Source organism: Solanum verrucosum, unplaced genomic scaffold (assembly GCF_900185275.1).
Source record: "Solanum verrucosum unplaced genomic scaffold, falcon-dt-bn FXZP01000228.1, whole genome shotgun sequence".
Classification (NCBI taxonomy): domain Eukaryota; kingdom Viridiplantae; phylum Streptophyta; class Magnoliopsida; order Solanales; family Solanaceae; genus Solanum; species Solanum verrucosum.
Window position 1 is genome coordinate 2,522,420 of NW_026020210.1, and position 23,533 is coordinate 2,545,952.

The 23,533-nt window shown below is 34.4% G+C and overlaps 1 pseudogene; it reads right to left on the reverse strand.

The window, feature by feature from the left end:
- Positions 1-14,693: 14,693 nt before the first annotated feature.
- LOC125830364 (uncharacterized) lies at positions 14,694-19,023 on the reverse strand (annotated as a pseudogene).
- Between the last annotated feature and the right edge of the window lie 4,510 nt (positions 19,024-23,533).

Genomic DNA, 23,533 nt, shown 5'->3' on the forward strand with positions numbered 1-23,533 from the left:
CTCGCCAAACGACCCAACGTGCCTACTTTCAACCTAACTCCTCAAATTCAACCGCACAACCCCCGAAAACAAAATCAAAACATGCACCTATCAAATTAAACTAAGACCCATTACTCCCATGCCCCCAGGATACTTAGACTTCTCCCGGTTTGGCCAAATTTGGCCATTTGACAACTTTTGCCCTTAAGAATGACGTCAACCGCTCCATCATTGGGCAAAATACGTCATTTGGCACAAATACGGGCTACAAAGATTTCACCTGACTAAACCCAATAACATGTGAGCACAAACCCACAAATTTTAACTAATTTTAAGGCACAAATTCACAGGAATTCAATAATAAAGGCATTATGGGCAAGATTTTTGAATTAACACAAGCACACACTAACAAAATTAAGATCAGAGAGGCTGAGCACACAACACTAAGACAAAATCATTGCAAATGAGTACAAAATTGCTAAATTAAGATTCGGGGTTCGGAAAAGCAACCTTAGATGCCGATTAAACAAGTTGAAATGTTAGGCGGCAAAGTAATCCACTCCGAACACAATTTCGACGACTAAAATGCGAAGAAAATTCAAGAAATATAGAGACTAAAGTGCGGGAGTGAGTTTGGGAAGTTCAAAAGTGAGGGAAAGTGAAAGAGTTTGAAAGTTTAAACCTTTGGATTGTAAAATCTGTCCGGTTCGCGCTCATTCGGCGACATTAGTGTGCTCGCCGACCCACTCAGTGACACGCCGTGTGGGCACTTACCTCGCTGAGTTTTACAGAACCTCCAGTTATTGTGGGGGTCCAAACGGTGGTCTATGTCGGGATCGCCGACCTGGTTGGCGATTCGCCAATTTGCTTCTAGGCTCGCCAAGTTTTACAAAGTCCAATTTCCAATTGTCTTGAGTCAAACTGCAAATCAAGTCAGGCACACCGACCCCTTCGGCGATGCACCGACTGGACTTTTTGTTCGCCAACCTGCACTTTTCAAACACTTTCCCCACTTTGACCTACACAATTAACACACCATTATTTCAACTCAAAAAGAAAGCAAATAAAAACTCGGGTTGCCTCCTAAGCAGCGCCTTAGTTAACGTCGTGGCACAACGCAAGTCCACACTCAAACCTCATTTTTGGGGTTGGACATAGTATCACTAGGCAAACCCCATTACTGTCTCGGGTTCAAATGAGACGAGATATGACTCATTTGGGTTTCCAACTGTTTGATCGATACGGAGTGGGAGGTAACCGTCTGGCTAAGGGTCGACACATCTTCTTTCATTTCTTTCAAAATCTTGTCTGACCCCTCAACTTTGTTAAGGATACGAGAAAGCATATCATTCCAACCTTCATCCCTATTCCAACCTTGGTTACCACCCTGCCTCGGGTAGTTTGAACGATAACCACCACCTTGGTTGGCTAGGAAATTCACCTTTTTGTTGTACAAAGCCTCAAATTTTGCCTCATCAGGATTAGCACACCCGACACCCACGACATTGACACTTCGAGCACCAGCTCCCATGACATTTTTGGACAAAATGTCAAGTTGTGTCATGATCTTGGCCATGTTCTGGTCCCTCTCTTGGCCTTTCTCCATCTGCTCCTTGGTCAGTTTAAATGTGAGAGGAGAGACCTGGTCTTCACGGGTGTACCAAGCCTAATTTATCGTGGTCATGTCATCCAATAGTTGAGCTGGTATCACATAAGGTTGCTGCATTAAACCTCCCGAATAAAGTTGGTCAGCAACACATTGTCAGGCAAGCCATGAGTTGGGCATTGGAGCACTAACTTCTTGAATCGTAGCTAAGTTTCATGAATTGGCTTGCCTTCCAGACGCTTGAAGCTCTGAATGTTATCCCGAAGAGGCATCATCTTTGAGGGAGGGAAAAATCACACATTAAATGCGATGACCAACTCCTCCCACGAAGTGATTGATTCACGTAGCAACTCAACCAGCCACTTGCATGTTTCTCCCATAAAAAAGAATGGGAACAACCTCAACCGGACCGACTCTTGGGATATGTTCTTGAAGGAGAACAGCCTGCAAACATCCGTGAAGTTTTGAATATGCTCGTGGGATCCTCATGAGCCAAACCACTGAACAACTCCTTCAATTGCAAGAGCTGCAACATAGTACTTATGATGTGGAACACAGCAGTCCCTTCGGCCGGAGGCAAGCGAATGGCACCAATACCACCCATAATATGGGGGCCATTAGCATTAGGCTCGTTGACATCGTTGAGGTTTCCGACGTCATCTTGGTGGCTTACTTGGCTACCATTGTTTTTGTTCACACTCATACTTCCTATTTCAAAAAACAAAATCACAAGACAAAACTAAAATTAAGTAAGTTCAACTATAACTAACAAGAACAAAATTTAACTAAACTCAAAAGTCTCAAAAAACACCACTCCCCGGCAGCGGTGCCATTTTAATTTCACGTATCAGGACACTTCTTCCAATACTAAGTTCCAATGATCGTTAGTCAGTAATATAACTCAACTAAGTGAGTTGGGGTCGAATCCCACAGGAAGTGGTACGTGGTTAAGATTCAAGAGCCAAGTACAAATATGTTCAAGTCAATTATAGGTAAAATATTTACGAATAAAAGCATGGTTCCAAATTAAGGGGTGACACAACTGTCAACTATGGGGGTTTTGATTGTAATTATCAACTACAACATCAATAAATAACAAGAATAAACCAGTAAAGAGATGGGTTCTTGGGATGTGATTGGATTATGGGCTAAGGTAGACAAGTAGGTAACTACCAAGGATTGATCCTTAAGAGGTATGTAAGCTCTCATAGTGTTGGGTTCGATCACCCTCATGCCAAACATGTGATTTTAAATCCAAAATTTCATTCTTGAGATTGAATGATTTGAGTTCTTGATGAGTTTCTTGAAGTTTCATTCTTTTTATTATTATTATTTTTCAAGAAAAAAAAGGTTTCACATAAAGGAGATGTCAAGAAAACTCAAATTTAACATGCAAAAAAAAATAATCAAATCTAACATGCAAAAAACAAAACAAAACTTGTAAATGTGTGTGAAAACATAAAAATAAAGGTAGTAAAGTAGTTTATGTATAAGTTAATCATAACTTTAATAAATGAAAAAGAAAAATTTAATTTAATTATGAGTGTTCTCCTTTAGTCCATGGAATTCCCCATTGACGACGTCGTGAAGGACTGATTTCGGCTCGAGACAGAGTGTCATTAAGATTAGTCTCCTTGTCTGATGAGTTATCTTTTTGTGGCACTTGATGATGTTGTTGATGATGATCATCAACAACATCACCAACAACAACGTTTTTGTTTTTCAAAGAATCCTCCATTTCAACCTTTTTAAAGAGGTTTATATAGAGGTTTTCATTTCCTCCGAGGATTTATGGGGGGTAATTTTGAAGCAATAAATTCGGGAAAAAAATTGAGAACCTAGGTTATTATACCTAGAAAAAGCATTTTGGAAAACATGTTTCTCCTTAGGAATCCACCTATCTATTTATCCAGTCACCTCATGATTATCTTGAGGTGATACAACATACAGATCAATTGTTGGCTCCTGAGGGTTTGAACTTTCTAGAAATTCAGGCCAATCCATCGAAAGAAGGAAGAGGGGTGGGGGGGTGGGATGGGAGGAGGGAGGGAATTTAGTGACTTATAGTGGAGTAATGCTTCTCTCTAACAATTCAATTTATAATTGATGTGTTAGAGAGTCACATAGTTGTGTCCTTTTATAGCTGAGAAGAGTCCTTTTAAAAGCGACAAAAATTAATGTGTGATGGTGAGAAGATTACACTCATTTATAGATCTTTGAATAGATTCTTTTATAATTAAAAACAAATTTCATTTTTTGTCGACTCAAACAAGTGCGTTTATGATATTGAGGGTATCCATAGTCCATATTTGATGTTAAAACGTATTATTATCTTTTTCCCCTTTTAATTATTACTCTACTTAATTATTAAGAAAATAAAATTAATTTTTCAAGTAAATTACAATTGCAACTACTACTTCTATAGATTGACCAAACAAATTACTGCCTTGCAAGTTGTGCAACTAAAACAAGCCATTGCAAAAGAAAAAAAAAAGCCAAACTTCTTCTTGGGAAACATGTCTAAATATTTATTATTTATTCCTCTCGTTAGATGTCATTTATTGTACTCCAAATGAAGACAATTTGTAGTTGTAACTTCTTCACTAGACTCTGAGGGGTTTTTTTGAGTAATTTTTTTTGTACTTATGTTGGCTATTCGAATCTAAGTGAGTTGGGAGGAAACCATTCGTATCTAGGTGAATTAGGGCCAAAATATCAAAGAAGAAAATTTGTCTGGAAATTCTGGGGAGAGGCTGAGGCGGCGTGCCCCAGATGCGCCGGAAGGTCTAGGGCAGTGCTCCACAAATGAGTCTCTGAAGTTTAGGGGCTGGCGCCCCGCACCAGTAGTGTGCCAGGGCCGCCTGCCTCCACCTTTTTTCCGTCATTTGCTCCGTCTAAGTCCCTTAAAGTGTACCTTTACTCCCTTTCTGATTCTAACTACTCTAAACTATATCTAAACATCGAGAGATCCTTCATAACATGAATCATAACCCTTGAATTCATAATTAAAATTCAAATTCAAGGTAGAGTTAAGAGTAAACTCTTGAGAGTTCTTTCAAGTCAATTCGAGAAGTCTTTTACAATATTTTAAAACTTGTTTTAAGACTTGAGTACTTAAGTATGAGGACGAGGAGAGTTGAGTTTCATTTTTTAAAATGAATCTATGGGAACTAAGTATTCCCAAGAGCAAATGTTTACATTTAAAATAAGAGGAAACATCGATTTCAAAATGAGTTCATGAGGAGTTTTTGAGTATAATCTCTTTTAAGAGAACCTTTGAGTAATAATCTCAAAGTTTGAGGATGAGGAAATGTTTTTAAAACATATGAGCTAAGTTATATCTTTGGGAGTAGTATTGTGTACCGATATGGGGCGAGTTCATACAACTCAAAGTCCTCATAAACCATGTAGCCAACGTGGGTAGAAAGGGTCATACTTTTTAAATGATTCTTTATTGCTTTTTAAGCATAGCTTAGTGGATCCACTCAGTTGAGGAGTTATATACCCCAGCAAGGTATAGGACAGTTCTGGCAGAGTGGGCGAGACAATGTATCTCACATAGCTCATAGTGATGGTTGTCGGTTAGAGAATCTCCCAAACAGAGTTATTTTGTATCTTTACATACAAACTGAGTTATTATTGTATTTTTAAATAGATTGAGTACTATCTTTTGTTTTAAATGATTTATATAAACTGCACTTTTATCGTTGTTTTACACAGCATTGCGTTGAGTATCCATGAGTTGAGGTTGACTTGAGTAAAGTCGAGGTCAGTATGTTTCATTCTTTCCAAGTTCAAGCTTTGGTGGTATGTTCAGCATTCCACTTACATGCTCGTATATTTAATGTATTGATGTCATTTGTCCTGCATCCTTTCATGATGCAGACACAGCAGATCAGGGTCATCAACTGGCGATTCGTTGATACCATCTGCAGTTCCAGGGTTGTGAGCCTCTTTGCTTCCGGTGGATCCCTCATTTATTTCCGTTATTTCAGTTTGTTAAGATGATCAAGGGTCTTGTCCCTAAATCCCTCACAGTACTAGAGGCTTCATAGATAGACAGTAGTAGTTCATGAGTCTTTTTTTATTTCCATTGATGATGTTTGAGACTCGAGTTGCCATCATTTGGCCAGTTGAATGTTCTTATACATTTCTGAGTTTACTATTTTGAGACACTGAGTTAAAACTTCACTTTTAAAGTTCTTTTATTGTTGAGTAAGTCTTCCGCTGAGAGTTGAGTCAGGCCAAGGTTCGCTTGGGGCCAACAATGGTTCTCGAGTGCCGGCCATGCACGTCCAGGGTGTAGGCTCGGGGAGTGACATTTTCCTAGTCAATTTTCATGATAGAACACTTGACATTTTACATAAACCACTTAGATTTCCAAACAAGTGAACAACCACAGAATTGAAAGGGAGAAAAGAAAAATGTCCATGAATAATTTTAAAAGCAATGAAAAAGGATGACAAATAATTTCAAAATCGAATAATAAATTATTTTGTTCATAGTTTGGTTTCAAAATGTCTTTTTGTTAATAATTTGCCCTAAAATGTTCATATTATTATTTAATTGGGTCAATTCTCACTTTAGAACACTTGACACTTGGCACAACCCACTTAAATCTCCAAACAAGTGAACAACCAGAGAGTTGAAAGGGAGGTCAGAAAAATGCCCATGAATAATTTTAAAAGCAATGAAAAAGATAATAAATAATTTTACACTACGCAAAATCGAAAAAAAATTATTATGTTCATAGTTTGGTTCAGAAATGTATTTTTTTAAAACAAAATTGGCCCAAAATGCTCATATTATTGTTTTATTGGGTCAATTCTCATTGTCGAACACTTGACACTTTGCACAAACCACTTAAATCCCCAAACAAGTGAACAACCACAATGTTGAAAGGGAGGGAAAAACTAATTCATGAATAATTTTAAAAGCAATGGAAAAGGATAACAAATAATTTTACACTAAGCAAAATTGAATAAAAAATTATTTTGTTCATAGTTTGATCCAAGATGTCTTTTTTTCTAATAATTTGACCTAAAATGTTGATATTACTATTTAATTGGGTCAATTCTCACCGTAGAACACTTGACACTTTGCACAAACCACTTAAAAACCCCGAACAAGTGAACAACCATGTTGACACCCAATTTCGACCCTCCCCGATAATAATTAATTTCAGAGCTTCTTAATTTTCAAATGATTTAGAATAATTAGCTTTACAAAATTTAAATAGTTTCAAGGTTAGTTTAAATAATTTCAATCGACCTTTATAACATTTTGAATGATAAATATATTTCATATAATTATATATATGATTAGTATATTCTATAAATATTTGAAAATCATGTTCAAAAGATTTCTACTTTGTTAAAATAAATATTTTATTAATTTAGTTTAGTAGTATTTATAGTTATAATTTTGAGTTATTTAAATGATTAATTTATAATTAAGTTGATTCTTTTATTTCGTTAAGACTAAGAGGCTCCTTAATTAATTTATATAAATTCTTCTTATATAACTTTTAGCCGTTTCACCCACTCAATTTGGATTCGGTAAAGTTTTGACCTCAATTAGTTGTAATTTTAATTGTGATGGTAGCCATTTCACTTCAACCCACCAGAAGAATCTATATTTTGGACTCTTTTCTCTTTTCCCAGGAGCCCAACACGTGAATCTGCCCATTTTTCTCCAATCCAGCCCAAACACCTCTCATTCTCTCAGCCCAACATACAATATTCCCCTATTTATAATACAATACATACAACATGCCAAAACAACCCAGACGACCCCATAACATCAAATAATACCCGACCCACTCCACTGCTCCATTCTAACGTGAACAGCAGCAATGCTCTAGCGAATCCAACGGAAAACGACGCCAAATACACGGCGTCTTCACGGAAAGCATTAGATTTCCCGCGTCTTCCGCCTTCACCAGAGCAAACGGACAGCAGGGTTGTTCCAATTCTGAGCCTCTGCGATTTTCGTCCTTGTGGCCTCGAGATAGAGCCATGTCGACGTCCGAGGACAGGCCTTTGATCCCTAGCGTCGATTTCCCCCTTTCCTCTTTCGAAATGGGGAGAAAATCGCAGAAAAAAAAGTGTTTTGCTGGCATTGTGAAAGAATTTGAAGTTTGAATTCGGATTGGGCCTTATTCTAGTCCAATTTCTCACCTCTTTTCCCCCCAAAAATCCGAACCCTATTTCCCCTCTATATATATTTGCTTGTTGTTGACTGTGAAAAGGGGGGGGGGGGGGGGAATTTCTTAAAACTAATATAGGGGGAGAGGGAACATTCATATATAGATATAGCTATATAAAGATACATTGAAAATAAAAAGAGGAGGACGTTTACTGGAGTTTCACTTCATTCACTCAAACTTTTTTTTCTTTTCTGTCGATTTCATTCCAAAGTGTGTGGTGGTGGTGAAGTCGTTGCTCTGCTCGTTCGGTTCTTATTTCGCTGCCCTCGAAAAGGTAAAATTCTTTCTCCTTAGGATGCTTTTGGTCTCTTTTTCGACTCCGAGATAAGATTCTTATTTGCTGTTTGTTCAATGCTTGGTTGTGAGTTCTGTTGCGAGTGAGTTTAGCTCCTCGTTTCAATGTGTTTTTTTTTCTTTGAAAGTCAAAGTATCAATGAAGCTTTCTTGGTATCGTAGGTTGATATTTGGAGTCTTTAATTCACTTTTTATCTTCTAAAGTTGGTGGAGTCTCTATCTCGTTTGTTCGAAATAGTGTGATTGTTCATGTTATTTAGACTCGAAACGTGTCGATTATGCTGTCGTATGTTGCTCGCTGCTTCTTCTTCTTTTTTAGCTCATGAGTGTGTTGGCAATTTGCCTCTATAGTTTTCTTGACAGCGCTATAATGAAGCCTTGGATATGTCTAGCAGTAAATCAGGCTCCTTACGCCGATATTTTCGTATATATGTGTGTCCAGTTTAGTCTTAAACGTGTGTATACATATATATATGGAGAAAATGATCAAAATGGTCCTTAATGTATGGCTTTGATTTCATTTGGTCCTTAATGTATGGACTTGATGGAAATGGTCCTTTATGTATCATAAATTGTGATCAATTTGGTCCTTAACCCTAAAATTAATATTTTATTTTATTTTCCCGTCAAAATACACGGAATATGCAAAAGATGCGCTCGTTCAAGACTTTCCTTACTCTGTTTCCAAAAATTCCAAAATGGCACATCAATTTTTTTTAACCAAAAGGACAAAATCGCTCCTGACAGAGCGATTTTCTTCTGACAAAATTGACGTTGTTACTCCTTTAAAAAACATAAAAATCGTTGCCGGTCCAAAAAGCAATTTCTTTTTTCTTTAAAATCGCTGCTGTGAATTATTTTTTTAACAACGCTTCCCCAACATCGTTTAAAAAATAGAAATAGCTGCTATAGCAGCCATTTTCTTAAAAAAGTTTAAATTTTTTTATTAAAAATTCCCGAGGCGAGGACTGCTTAAAAAATAATGGGAAATCGCTCGTTAATTTTTTTTTAAATAATCGCTGCCATTAAAATTTTAGGGTTAAGGATCAAATTGATCACAATTTATGATACATAAAGGACTATTTCCATCAAGTCCATACATTAAGGACCAAATGGAATCAAAGCCCATACATTGAGGACCATTTTGGTCATTTTCTCTATATATATGTGTGTGTGAGAATTTTGTTTCTTTGTGAATCTTAATGTCATCACATCTGTAGTATTTTTCATATGTCATAATAAGCTAAGAACATGAATTAAGAGGCTTATTTATGCTTGTTATTTGTGGTATTAATTTGATAATAAACTCCCCTATCTTTGTCTAAATACGAAGGTATCGGCCCCAATTTTAGTTTACTGTTTGTCTTAATCATGTACTAGATATTGTTACTCAGTAATGTTAGTCTTTGGCGAATATTGTGTTTATCTATACTCCTTTGTGCTTGCAAACATATTGGGTTGATTAATGAAAGGGCCTTGTTTGGTAATTATCTAGACATAGTCATATTTCCTTCTTTCCCTAATGTTTGTATTTTTGGGGTCAAATATTAATCATTTCTTTGCTTAGTTTCCTTGTTACAGTTAAATGTCAGAAGTTGTAGTTTAAATTTTGTCATTATTATCTTAGTTCATTTCGTATTCTTTAAAAGTCATATGTTATTTTGGCCTAATAGTTGGGTTTGGTTACCTCTTGGTTTTGAATTTCTTAAATGGCTCTTACTCCAACCGAATTATGTCTCATTTGTTTTGATATTTCGAATACTAATGTTGCCTCTTTTTTTTGTTATATGAATCCCTTATGATCCCGTGGTGGACTCCTCTCCTCGCATTTTCATATTGGGCCATGGAGGCCCAATTCCACCTTTATTGAGTCAGCCGACCATTGAAAATCGACGAACAAGTCTCGAAATTGAAAGAAAAGCGGAGCAAATCAGATTGGGCCAAAAGCCCACCTTTATTTATTCGAAATTGTATTTTTGTTATTATTGGGCCTAAGCCCTTGTCATTTTACTTACTATTACTTGGACAGGTGGAGGAATTGGGCTTAAGGTCCGAAGAAAGATATTTATTTCATGTTAGACTAGGACAGGTGCAGGTGACTCAAATGGGCCGAAAGCCCCAAAACGAAAGTGGACCCAAATACTGGCCCAGGCGGACAGGAAAACCAGATTTGGGCCCAAATCTCTTTCCCCCTTTGTCTTACTATGTTTATTTGCTTGTCATTGTTTGCCGTTAATCTTAAGGTTGAAAATTTCAAACCCCCAAACGACGCATATCTTGTTTTTTTTCACGATTCAACTAAATCAGTCATCTTTAAACGAACTTAAATAATAATTTAACAAAAAATACTTCACTTAGATAATATTGCAACATTTCTCTATTTCTCCTTTAAAATGGTCTTAACTATAAAATAGTTCAGTTTTGCAGTTCAAGCTAAGTTAAAATTATTTTAGCCAAATAATTAATCGTCGGATAACTGCGTGTTAGCAGGCATTTCGGGTGCTTTAAATCCCTTCCCAAAATGCTAATAAGAATCCCGATCCCCTTTTAAGTTTTCATTAGATTTCTGTTTGTCTTTTGAAAACAATAGTTTTCTTGATTTTTCTTAAAAGTTAAGTGGCGACTCTAAAACCAGTCAAAATATTATTTCTAAATAAAACAAACCATAGAATTGAAAGGGAGGAAAGAAAAATGTCCATGAATAATTTTAAAAGCAATGGAAAGGGATAATAAATAATTTTACACTAAGAAAAATCGAATAAAAATTTATTTTGTTCATAATTTGGTTCAAAAATATTTTTATTTTTGTTAAGAATTTGGCCTAAAATGCTCATATTATTATTTAATTGGGTCAGTTCTCACTATAGAACACTTCACACTTTGTACAAACCACTTAAATCCCCAAACAAGAGAACAATCACAGAGTTTAAAGGGAAGAAAGAAAAATAACCACGAATAATTTTAAAAGCAATGGAAAAGTTTAACAATTAATTTTACACTAAGCCAAATCGAATAAAAATTTATTATGTTCGTAGTTTAGTTTAAAATTGCCTTTTTTGCTAATAATTTGGCCTAAAATGCTCCTATTATTATTTAGTTGGGTCAATCCTCATTGTAGACACTTGATACTTTACACAAACTACTTAAATCCCAAAACAAGTGAACAACCATAGAGTTGAAAGGGGGAGAAGAAAAATAAAGGTCCGTGAATGATTTTAAAAGCAATGGAAAAGGATAACAAATAATTTTACAAAGCAAAATCGAATAAAATTTTATTTTGTTCATAGTTTGGTTCAAAAATTTTTTGTTAATAATTTGGCCTAAAATACTTTATTATGATTTAATTGGGTCAATTCTTACTGTAGAACACTTGACATTTTGCACAAACAACTTAAATCCCTAAACAAGTGAACAACCACAGTTCAGTTGAAAAGGAGGAAAAAAAATGTCCATGAATAATTTTAAAAGCAACGTAAAAGGATAACAAATAATTTAACCAAGCAAAATCGAATAAAAAATTATTTTGTTCATAGTTTGGTTTTAATGTCTTTTTTGTTAATAATATGGCCTACAATGCTCATATTATTATTTAATTGGGTCAATTCTCACTGTAGAACACTTGACACTTTTCACAAACCAATTAAATCTCTAAACATGGAACAACCACAAAGTTGAAAGGGAAGACAGAAATATGTCCATGAATAATTTTAAAAGCAATGGAAAAAGATAACAAATAATTTTACACTAAGAAAAATCGAATAAAATCCGCCCGAGTAGGGGCTCGCGTCTGATTAGCTAGTTGGTGAGGCAATAGCTTACCAAGGCGATGATCAGTAGCTGGTCCGAGATTATGATCAGTCACACTGGGATTGAGACACAAATTTATTATGTTCATAGTTTGGTTCAGAAAAGTCTTTTTTTGTTAACAAATTTGACCTAAATGCTCATATTATTGTTTAATTGGGTCAATTCTCATTGTAGAACACTTGACACTCTGCACAAACCACTTAAATCCCCAAATAAGTGAACAGCCACATAGTTGAAAGGGAAGAAAGAAAAATGTCCATGATTAATTTTAAAAGCAATGGAAAAGGATAACAAATAATTTTACACAAAGCAAAATTGAAAAAAAAATTATTCTTTCATAGTTTGGTCCAAGATGTCTTTTTTTCTAATAATTTGGCATAAAATGCTCATATTATTATTTAATTGGGCCAATTCTCACCGTAGAATACTTGACACTTTGCACAAACCACTTAAAAACCTCAAACAAGTGAACAACCATAGAATTGAAAGGGAGGAAAGAAAAATGTCCATGAATAATAAATAATTTTACACTAAGAAAAATCAAATAAAAAATTATTATTTTCATAGGTTGGTTTAAAAATGTCTTTTTTGTTAATAATTCTACTTAAAATGCTCATATTATTATTTAATTGGGTCAAAGATAAGTAACAATATGAGAATTTTGGGCCAGATTATATATATAAAAGATCATAGTAACCTCGTTATCATTTTTATTTAAATAATGATTAAAATTTTCTAATAAAAAAGGAATTTTACATATTTTTGGAATTAAAGTAGTTAAAGCATTTGTTATTATATTCTATGATTTTAAAGCTAAAATGAAAAATGGGTCAGCAATAATTCCATTAATAATATTTTAAAGATATATATATATTGTGATTTGAAACAATATAAATATTTTTTTTGTGTTTTATGACATTATGATTATTATATCTTGGATTTAAAATTAAAAACTATTAGCAAATGTTGATCCTTCTTCCACTTCAAAATATTAAAAAACAAAACTTACTTTGTCAGAAAAATATTTTATATCATTATCTAAATATAAATTAATAATAAATTACTATGATTTTATATTAATGAAATATATTATTAGTTAAAAAAAAGTATAATTATTCTATTTTAATCGATAAAACTACATTAGAAAAGAAGAAAAATTACTTCCCACATTTTTACCGGTTAAAGAAATTTTAAAAGAAAAAAAAGGTTCCTAAAAATAATATTTTTATCAAGAAATGAATGTTTTTTAAAGGAAAAGAAACAATATATTTATTAGAAAAAGACGTTTAGATCGAATTATTAACAATAAAGATATTTTAAATCAATCTATTAACAACAAATATATTTTGGACTAAACTACTAACATATGACATATTTATTAAATTTTGCAGTTTATGAGTATTTTTTTTTTACCTCTTTTTCACAAAAGCAATAACGTAAAAATGTTCAACTTCAACTGCATTTAAACATAGAAGAACTTACCTTAAACACATAAAACAATAGTTATATATTGAATTATAAATCAGACACATTTACTATATAACCATAAATTGTTCACCAGGTCAATTCAAAAGTCATTTTTTAATTTATACAAGTTACTCTAAAGCGTACGATTTAGTCGGATAATAATTAAATGGCTAATCATTACGTTCTAGATATAACTGTTGTTTAACATCGTAATCTATGATGTGTACGGAAAATGATTGGACCCTTGCTATAACCGACTAAATTGTACGTTTTAGAGTAACTCGAAAAAGTTGAAAAAAATAAATAACCTTTTTGAATTAACTTGATGATTGGTTTGACAGTTTGCATATAAACAGTTATTGACATAATCAATGACGAACCTTTTTGTTGGTTGTTGACATATATGTCAGACTTAATTTTGCATACTTTAAGAACATCTTTTTTACCCTTTACACAAAAGCAATAGAGTAAGAATGTTTAATTCGACTACATTTAAACACAGAAAAACTTACCTTATACATATACAACAATAGTAATATACTGAATTTGAAACGAGACACGTTCACTACGTATTCATAAGTTGTTCATTAGGTTAATTCGATAAAAATAATTTTTTAATTTGCCTGAATTACTCTAAAACGTACGATTTAGTTAATTATAATAAGAGTTAATCGTTTCACGTATACACCATTGTTTGACATCATAATGTGTGATGCATGTGGGGAATGTTGCCTCTTACTATAACCGACCAAATTGTACATTTTAGAGTGACTCGGAAAAAGTAAAAAAAAAATAATAACTTTTATGAATTAACTTGATGATAGACTTACATATAACAGTTGCTGATATAATCAATGGTAAGAAACGTTTTGTCGACATTTGACATATAGAATCAAACTTGCCTTGTATACCAATAAGAATTATTTTGAGTTTAAAAGAGACATTCATTAAGGGTGAAAATTATTTATACCTCATAATTTTATTTTAATAATCAAACTCTTTCCTCAACTTTGAACAATGATCATTCTCCTCTCTGTTGCTCATTTGACTTTTTTTTTGGTAGACAAAGATATATATTATATATATAGTTAAACGATGAACCTTACACGATCACTATTAGTACTAGTGATTACATATAGATTGCCAAAACAAGCTAACTTATTACAAGTAGACCTTAATATTAGTTTACTAGATAGTACACCTTCTTTGTCCACTTTGAGTAGATCTTCAGCAGTTGCAGGAGGCAATAGTAGTATGTATGATTGAGGGGTCATTGTTAGCTGACAACATATCTTGCACAAAAAGTTTGCCACCTTATTTCCTTGCCGGAAGTTATGGCGTACCACTAGATTCCCCAACTTCCTCAACATTGACCTGCAAGATGAAATTAAAGGTGAATATAGTAAAACCGGTTCCTCTAAATAGAGGAGGAGATCAGTGGAGTCAGATTCCACTTCTAAAGGTTTAAGATTGTAGTTGATAGCCAATTGAAGACCGGAAAAGATAGCTTCCAATTCTACCATAATGTGATTTATGGCTATGTGTACTCTTGTAGTAGCCAACCCACCAGTTTCTTTGGTCGTCTCTAATTACCCCACCAATACCACTTCCACCTGATGTCTTTGAGAAAGACCCATCAGTTTTTAATTTAAAGTGATTAGGAGGAGGAAGAAACCACTTGATATTAATAGAGATAGAGGCCTCCGGATTAGAGGGTGCTATAGTATGGTGGATAAATTTGGAGGTTCTGCTTCTAATCAATACAAAAAGGAGAAGAGTATTTTTCCCATTATGAATGTTATGATTCATGTTAATCCAAATATACCAGCTAGCAAGAGGAAAGAGGTCAGTCCAGTCGTAAGGGAGGTCATTATTGGGGAATTCTAGTTCACGAAGGGAACATAGCCAGTGGCCTTCAATGTGGCCAATAATGTTATCAATATGCAAACCTAAATCTAACCAAAACTTTTTTGCAATGTAACAGTCCAGGAAGATGTGTATGATGGTCTCCTAGCCACTATGACAAACTACGCGAGTAGGATTATTGATGATGCCTATATAATGGAGATAGGCACGCAGACGTCCAAGGGCACATTGCCAAAGGAAGAACTTAATATTTTCTGGCGTCTTGAGCTGCCAGATCCATCGAAGAGCAAAGGGTCGGTGGAGGGCCGGGGTAAAAATTGCACGAGTAGAAGAGATAGAAAAGTTGTCGGTAGAATTATAGGTCCAATAGGGGATATCATTATCGCGAATCTGAGGGTTAGGGTGAATTTTGGAGGCTTCCTGCACAATGTCAGGGGGGACGTCGAAAGAAATTTTTGACCAATCCCAAGAAGTACCATCCCATAAGGTGGAGATCTTAAGGTGCTCTTCTCCTCGATGTAGGGAGGCATGAATGAGGGACCGGAGGAAGGATTTGTTACGCATCCAGCGTTGGTGCCAGAGATTGATAGAGTTTCCTAATCCAGGTGTCCAAGCTATACCTTGCAAACAAAATTTGCATACATGGAGGATGTTCTGCCAGATAAAAGATCGAGAAGGGGTAGAATAATTATGTTTCTTTTTGTGGGATAAGGTTTTCACCTAAAGATCAGAATTGTTTGAGAAGAATCTCTAGGCGAGGCCTGTGAGGAGAACGTTATTCTTAGTTTCAGCACTTTGAAGGCCAAGTCCCCCATTATCCTTCGGGGATGTAACATTTTCCCAAGTCACATAATGAAGCTTTTTTTTATGGGTGGAGGAACCCCAAAGGAAATCTCGTTGGATATTATCAATGGCATAACAAATATTCTTCGGAAGAAGAAAATATTGCATGGTATATGCCGGAATAGTATTAAGAGTAGACTTCATCAAAATAGTCCGACCTGCAGTAGTCATAAAGTTGACTTTCCAACTAGAGAGTTTTTTCTTCATATTATCAATGACATATTAGAAGTCACAAGCCTTGGGTTTGCGGTTTAGAATTGGGAAACCAAGGTATTTTCCAAAGTGAGAGGAAGGGGAGATATCAAGAAGATGTTTAACTAGGGCCTTGATGTTAAAGTCGCAGTTTGAAGAGAATAAGGCCTTGGATTTGGTCGTATTAATTTTTTGACCCGAGAGGGTGCAGAACTTGGCTAGGGAATTGGATATGGTATGAATGGATTTAACAGAGGCTTTAGATATGAGAGTAAGATCATCCGCAAAGAATAGATGAGACAATAGGGGGCCATTAGTGGAGAGGTGGATGGGATCCCAGTGAAGGAGGTCAACCTAATAATTTATGTAAGATGATAGAAGATCCATACAAAGGATAAAGATATAAGAAGACATGGGGTCACCTTGGTGTATCCCTTTAAATGGTGAACAATAATTTGTTTGGTTACCGTTAACCAGAACTGCTATGTTAGAAGAGGAGATGCATTTCATGATAAGATTGGTAATATTTGGTGGGAATTTAAAATGTTGAAGAGTTCTACAAACAAAGGACCATTCCAAACGATCAAAGGCCTTTTCAAGGTCGATCTTAAGCATAATCATGCCTTTTTATTCTAAGTCTTATTAAGCTGGTTCATAAGCTCTTGAACGAGGACGACATTGTCGCAGGCTCTTCGACCCTTAACAAAATTAGATTGGTAAGGCCCTATAAGGTTAGGTAGATGGGGTTTTATGCAGTTAGCTATAATTTTTGTAATAACCTTATATATGGTATTACAAAGGCCAATTGGTCTAAATTCTTGAAATGGTTAGCATTTTCAAATTTTGGAATCAGGCAGAGGAGATTATTATTCATGTTCTCGGGGATGTTATGTATGGTGAAAATTTCATGACAGCAAGCGATAACAGATTTACCTACAGTTTTCCACTAGGATTGGAAAAAATTAGGGTGAAGCCCATCTGGACCCGGAGCTTTGAAGGGCTTGAGGGAGAAGAGTGCTTAGGTGATTTCATAATCTTGAAGGGGTTGATCAAGATCTGAAAGGTCCAGTTTGTGGAAACTAGGTGTAGCAGTTAGAATTTGATGCCAATTAGTGGCAGTATGGGAGGTAGCAAAGCAACTTTTGAAGTAGGCATAAGTATGATCCATAATTTTTCCAGGATCTGTAATCTATGTGTCGTTGTCATCCTTAAAAAAGACTATTATATTTCTCCTCATTATGTTTACTACTGAGAGATGAAAGAATTTTGTATTTGCATCTCTGTCTTTGAGCCAATTTATACGGGATCTAAGTTTCCAATATTTGTCCTTGAGTTTGAGAATGTTGTTGTATTCAAATCTAAGATTAGAGCCGAGGTCTTGAAGAAAAGAACTATAGGGGAAGGCGGCAGAATTTTGTATGCCTTCTAATCTAGCAAGAATTTTTCTTTTCTTTCAAAAAATGTCTCCGAAAATTTCCTTGCTCCAGTCCTTAGCAGCAGAGGTATTGATAGGGAGAGCTTCCTAGAAGGATCTACTTTCCCAGCTATTCTTAACTAAGTTGTTGAATTGAGGATGGTCAGACCAAAGTTTTTCAAGGCGAAAGGGTTTGTTTCTCCTATGAGCAATAGTAGTGTTAATGGTAATACGAAGGGGGTTATGGTCGAAATGGGTTTTGGGTAAGTGCATAATCTGAGTATCGGGCCAAAGATCTAACCAACAATTATTTCCAAAGACCCTATCCATACATTCTAGAATGAGGGAAGACTTTTTCTTTCTCCTATGTTTTGACCATGTGTAACGAGCACCTTTGAACCCTAGGTCAATGAGGTTGCAATGGTTGATACAGGACCAAAAGTGAGAGCTTTTAGTGGTACTAAAGGAGGTGACCCCCCCCCCTCCCACTTGACCTTTTGGGAAAGAATTTCGTTGAAATCGCCAGCTATAAGCCAAGGCCCCGCGTAGGAATTGGCAATATCTTTTAGGTTATTCCAAAGACTCATACGCTTAGAGTAGATTGTGCTAGCATAGATAATAGAGAAATAACAAGGTAGATTTAGCGGATGTACCTGCATCATGGTATGCAGCTCTTGGGAGGTTTGATTTTTCTTGGTGACAATGATAATACTAGTGTGCCAAAGAAGAATGATACCACCTGATCTACCATGAGCTGGAGTTTCCCAAAAGTCATCAAAGCCAAATTCATTAAGCATTCCCTGGTGATTTTCCATTTTGGTTTCAAGGAGGGCAACCATGCAAGGATTATAGTTTTGGATAAGGTCTTTAAAATTTCTTTTAAAGTTATCATTGTTAACACCACGAGTATTCCACACGATTAGACTTTGGAAAGTTCCACAAAGTCTGCATTGTCTGGATAAATGATAGGATGACCGGTGGTGCTAGGGGTCCAGAACATTTGCCGCCCACATTTGGTTTACAAAAAAATTTCATTGCTATTTTCATTCCTTCTGAGATCAGTTGAGCAAGGAAATTTTGGTTCTGTAGAATAACTAGAGTCTCCACTCTGTTGATCTCCATAGAGAAGATGGTTGCATGGCCTTACAGGCTCATCTCGACCCACGACTGAGGGAGGTGAAGAGGGTGAGTTGGTTGAGTCGCAAACAACAGAGGATGTTGCAGAATTTGGTGGGGAGAGGGATTGTTCATGTTCATGTTCAAGTTCATGGTGGACCTAAGAAGAGAAGGACGAGCTAGAGAAGCAAAATGAATTTTCTGCGGAATGGGAATTGATGGTCTGAACATTGTTAGAAAAGGAAAAAATACACGTAGAGGAGCAGGTGTGTGAATGGAGTGTTAATGATTGCATATATTTATAGGATGATACTTTAGGGAGGTGATTGGTTGTTTCTTGCAAATAGGGTTTAGGGGGGAATTTTGGTTGGCAAGTTTCCATGGCCACTTGTACATCGGAGTTCGCCAAGTGTAAAGGCGGGGAATTACTTGGGGAAGTAGGTAGCATTTCCAATTTTGTCTTAGAGATCTTTTGGCTATTTGAAAAAATTGTGGGCCCAAAGGGAGAGGAGAGTATGTTGAGGTTTCTAAGGGGAGGTGACACGTGGTGAGTGTCAGAGGAGTTTGCAGGGGGAGGATATGGGTTCTCGTTAATGCCTTTAATGAGGTGTAAAGTTTCAGAAAGCATGTCAGAGACTTCCGAGGAAGTAGAGATGTTGTTATCATTTAGAGCGTCTAGAAGATTAAATTCATTAGAGCATTGCGGAGATAAGGTGTTAATGGAAATAGGAATTTTTCCAGGAGTTTTCCTTGAGGAATTATGTAATGATGCCTCGACGAATGCCCCTTTCACAGGAGGATGAGAAGATAGAGGAGTAGTAATTCGATCTTTAGGTTTATTTAACAGTTGATGTGAGTTGAGAGACTTACCTGGATCCGTTGCAAAAAAATTGGCATTTATACCTGATGATTTTGGGGTAGGTTGGCCAGATTTGTCTTTCGTACTGTCTCCCTGGTTTATGAGACTTTCTACTTGGGAACTTGAATGTTTGCCATTTTGTTTGCTCTGTGGTTTTACTAGATACATCCTGCAAACTTCGTGATGTGGATTTTGGTTGTGTAGTGGTCGAGTGGTATAGGCAGGAATTTTGTGTATGGCCTAGCCTTCCACAATTAGTACATAAAATCCATTGCCTTCATAAACGATTGGTTGTCTATGTTGTCCGATTTGTATACAACCTATCATTGGTTCCTCTAAGGGAACTTGGATACATAGCCGGGCATATCTGCCTCGTAGTGTGGAACTGGTGCACACATCTATTTTCAGGAGTTTGCCGATGGAATTTTCAATTCTTTTAAGTAATAGGCTATCGTAGAATTCAATCGGTAATTGGGGGAGACGCACCCATACATCTAAGTATGTAAGTATGATAATTCTAACATCATTGGTTATCTCTTGGAGATCATTATGATCAGAAGGTGAAGCGCACTCCTCCATGTTTAAATCAGCCATATGTTCATCAAAGCAAGGATCCATAAATCTCAAATTTGACTTTTTAAAATGTCTATTTTAACATTTATATCAATATTTATCTAGAGTATTTTTATTTTATTCTATTTGTTTTAATGTGATGATTTTTTTTTCTAATATATGTATTATGAACTTACCTATATACCTAAATCTCATTTTCAAAATAAGAAATAGTATGAAACATATAATGTAATGACGTTGAATAATTAAATAACGAGCAGAGTAAAATAGATAAATAAAATAACTTGCTCATACCGATGGTTTTATCAATAACAATTAAAGTTTTGAAATATGTTTAAGTAACTAAGAATAAAAGATGGTGAGAACCTTATAAACATACTAGACACAGGTGCCCTTGTTAGCACGGACCCAATATCTATTATTTTTTTATTTTAATTTATGTGATATAGATAGAATTTAGAAAGTTGATTAAATTTTAATATGATTTTTAGATATTTTAAGTTGTTAATTAATTTTTGTTTGTGCAAATTTAATGCGAAAAAGTCCATTAAGATGTCCATAATTAAAGTATTTTTCGTTATTGATCGTTGATTTTTTACTCAAAGTAGTTACAAGATATAAACAAAATATTACCGACATTCAAAACAATAAAGCTATAACTAAAGAATATGAAGTTAAAACTAAAAGTCACAGCTAAAATGGATCTCATAATTTCGAAAAAATTATACATTAATTAAAATAAAATAGAACAAAAGAAATATTTTTTAATTTTTTTTCCGAAACACACTGAAGCAGGCACGTCGATGAAAACGTGCCTGATTCAGCGTGAAGTCTCTCTTATATAATAAGAGAATGTATTAGATTTTAAGTTGAATAAAAATTTGTTTAGTGTTTTATCCTCATTTTTCAAGTGAAAAAAAAAGTGTTTTTATTAAAGAATTATTAATTTCGTATTGAAACTGGGAACGTTTACATATAGGATTCAGAAACCGAAAAAAAAAAAAACATATAAGTTTCAAAAAGAAATAATCCATCAATAGTTATTTATAATCGTATCCATTACATAATTACCCTTGCACCTTATTTAATTACTAGAAAACATAGTCGCGCTTCGCACGGTATATTAATCAATTTTGTCAAACAAATATGATGAAACTCTTCATATTTATGCATAAAAAAAAACAATTATAAATATTCATGAAATATAGATGAGCGGTATTCTTTTTATTATTATATCTTCTTTAAAAAACGAAAAATATATAAAAAGATTTCATTTTTAAATACGAATTTTTGTATGTAATTCTAATAGTAGTAGGTTTGTTTCTTTTATTAGATAGTACAAAATATTTATTTTCCGGAAATTTCTTTCACTAAAAATAAAACAATAAAACTTCATTAGGAATCAAATAACTAATCCAAACTCATTGAGATAATCCTTCTTGGCTTGTACTTGGGAACACCAGTGGCGAGCCCGATCGACTTTAAATCTCTTATTTTTTTCTTCACATATGTTTCTCACGAGGTGATGATGTAGTCATCCTTCAATCTTTGTACCTTTGCTTCAAAAGGAGCCAAAATCTCCTCTTTTCGATCATGTTCGTTCGACACATTTTCTGTACACATAAATTTTATAATAAGCTCAAAACACTAAAAAAATGAGGTAACAATACAATTATGCATAAAATATAAAGTAATAATGTAATATAAATATATACTTTCGGCTGAATATCACTCCACAATTTTAACATCTATAGTTAGAGGTATTTTTTTTAAAAAAAAAAAAGAGAAATCACAGAGAACAGGAAATTTATTAATGGAATAAAGAATGATTATGTACTTCAAGCCTTAAGGAATAGCCTCTTATTTCTCAAAGGAACAATAAGTAAATGAATTTAATTAGTTGTGGGGAGAATATGCTTAGAAAAATATCGAGGATTAACAGAGTTTAAATAGCTATTAGAAATTAAATATAATCATTAATATTGTAATTATTAAAAAAAATGAAGTGTTATAATTAGTGCTAACGTTTTTTCTAAAATTAAAATATAATGCTAACGTCTTTTTAAAAAATTAAAACGTAGTGCTAACGTTTGTGTTACTGCTAATTTAATTTTAAATTTTAAATATATAGTTAATTCCAATTATTTTGTAATATAATACCAACAATTTCTGTTAAAAAACTTTATAAAAAATTACTCTCTTTCTTTATTAGTAGCATTTATTGCATTTATTTAAAATAACTTTTCCTTCCAAATGTAACGGCTAAGTAAAATTACCCTTTCCTTATTAATAACACGGTAAAATTACTCCCTTTCCTTATTAATATAACACGTAATTTCTTCAATTAAATAACGGAAAAGGGTCATATTTGCCCCTGTACTCTTAGAAAAAAGCTATATTTACCCCTGGTCATACTTTTTTGGTATATTTGCCCTTACCATCCAACTTTGGAATCATATTTGCCCTTGAACATCATTTTTCTATTCTTATTATCCTACATGGCGCCTAACGTAGATATATTTTTATCACAATTAAAAATTACTCTCATTTTAATTATTATACCGACCCAATATTATAATCATTTACCACTCATGTAATCAATTTAAACCAACTGCTAATACCATATTTCCTACGCCAGTCGTCACTTTCGTGTAGACAAACACATGCATCAACAGAGAGAGGGAGCTGGGGTGATTCCGTTTGAATGAGATTTTAATTGGTGATTCCATTTGAATCACAAATTAAAATCTTTGATTCAATAAATTTGTAGAATATTTTTATGCAGTAATGAAATTGTTTGTGGTAGTTTGTCTCGTGTATACAACTTCGATTTTCTTTTCTTCAGAAAATCAGTTAGAGCATTATGACAGAAAACAATGTTTATTAAATGACAAGAGTGTTTTTTTCTTTAATTTCTTTCAAAAAGTTCTTGGGAAAAGTTAAAATCCATTGAAGAAAAACTAATGTCAACAATACATATCATATGCTGCATCTCATCTAAATAACCTTGGTGATGTAAAAGTACATCTATATGAGATGCAACCCTAGTTCTCTCTGTGTTGATGCCTGTGTTTGTCTACATGAAAGTAACGACCGGCGAGGGAAATATGGTATTAGCAGTTGGTTTAAATTGATTACATGAGTGGTTAATGATCATAATATTGGGTCAGAAAAATAATTAAATTGAGAGTAATTTTTAATTGTGATAAAAATATATCCACGTAGGCGCCAAGTAGGATAATAAGAAATAGAAAAATGAGACTTAACTGTTCAAGGGCAAATATGACCCCAAAGTTGGATGTCAAGAGC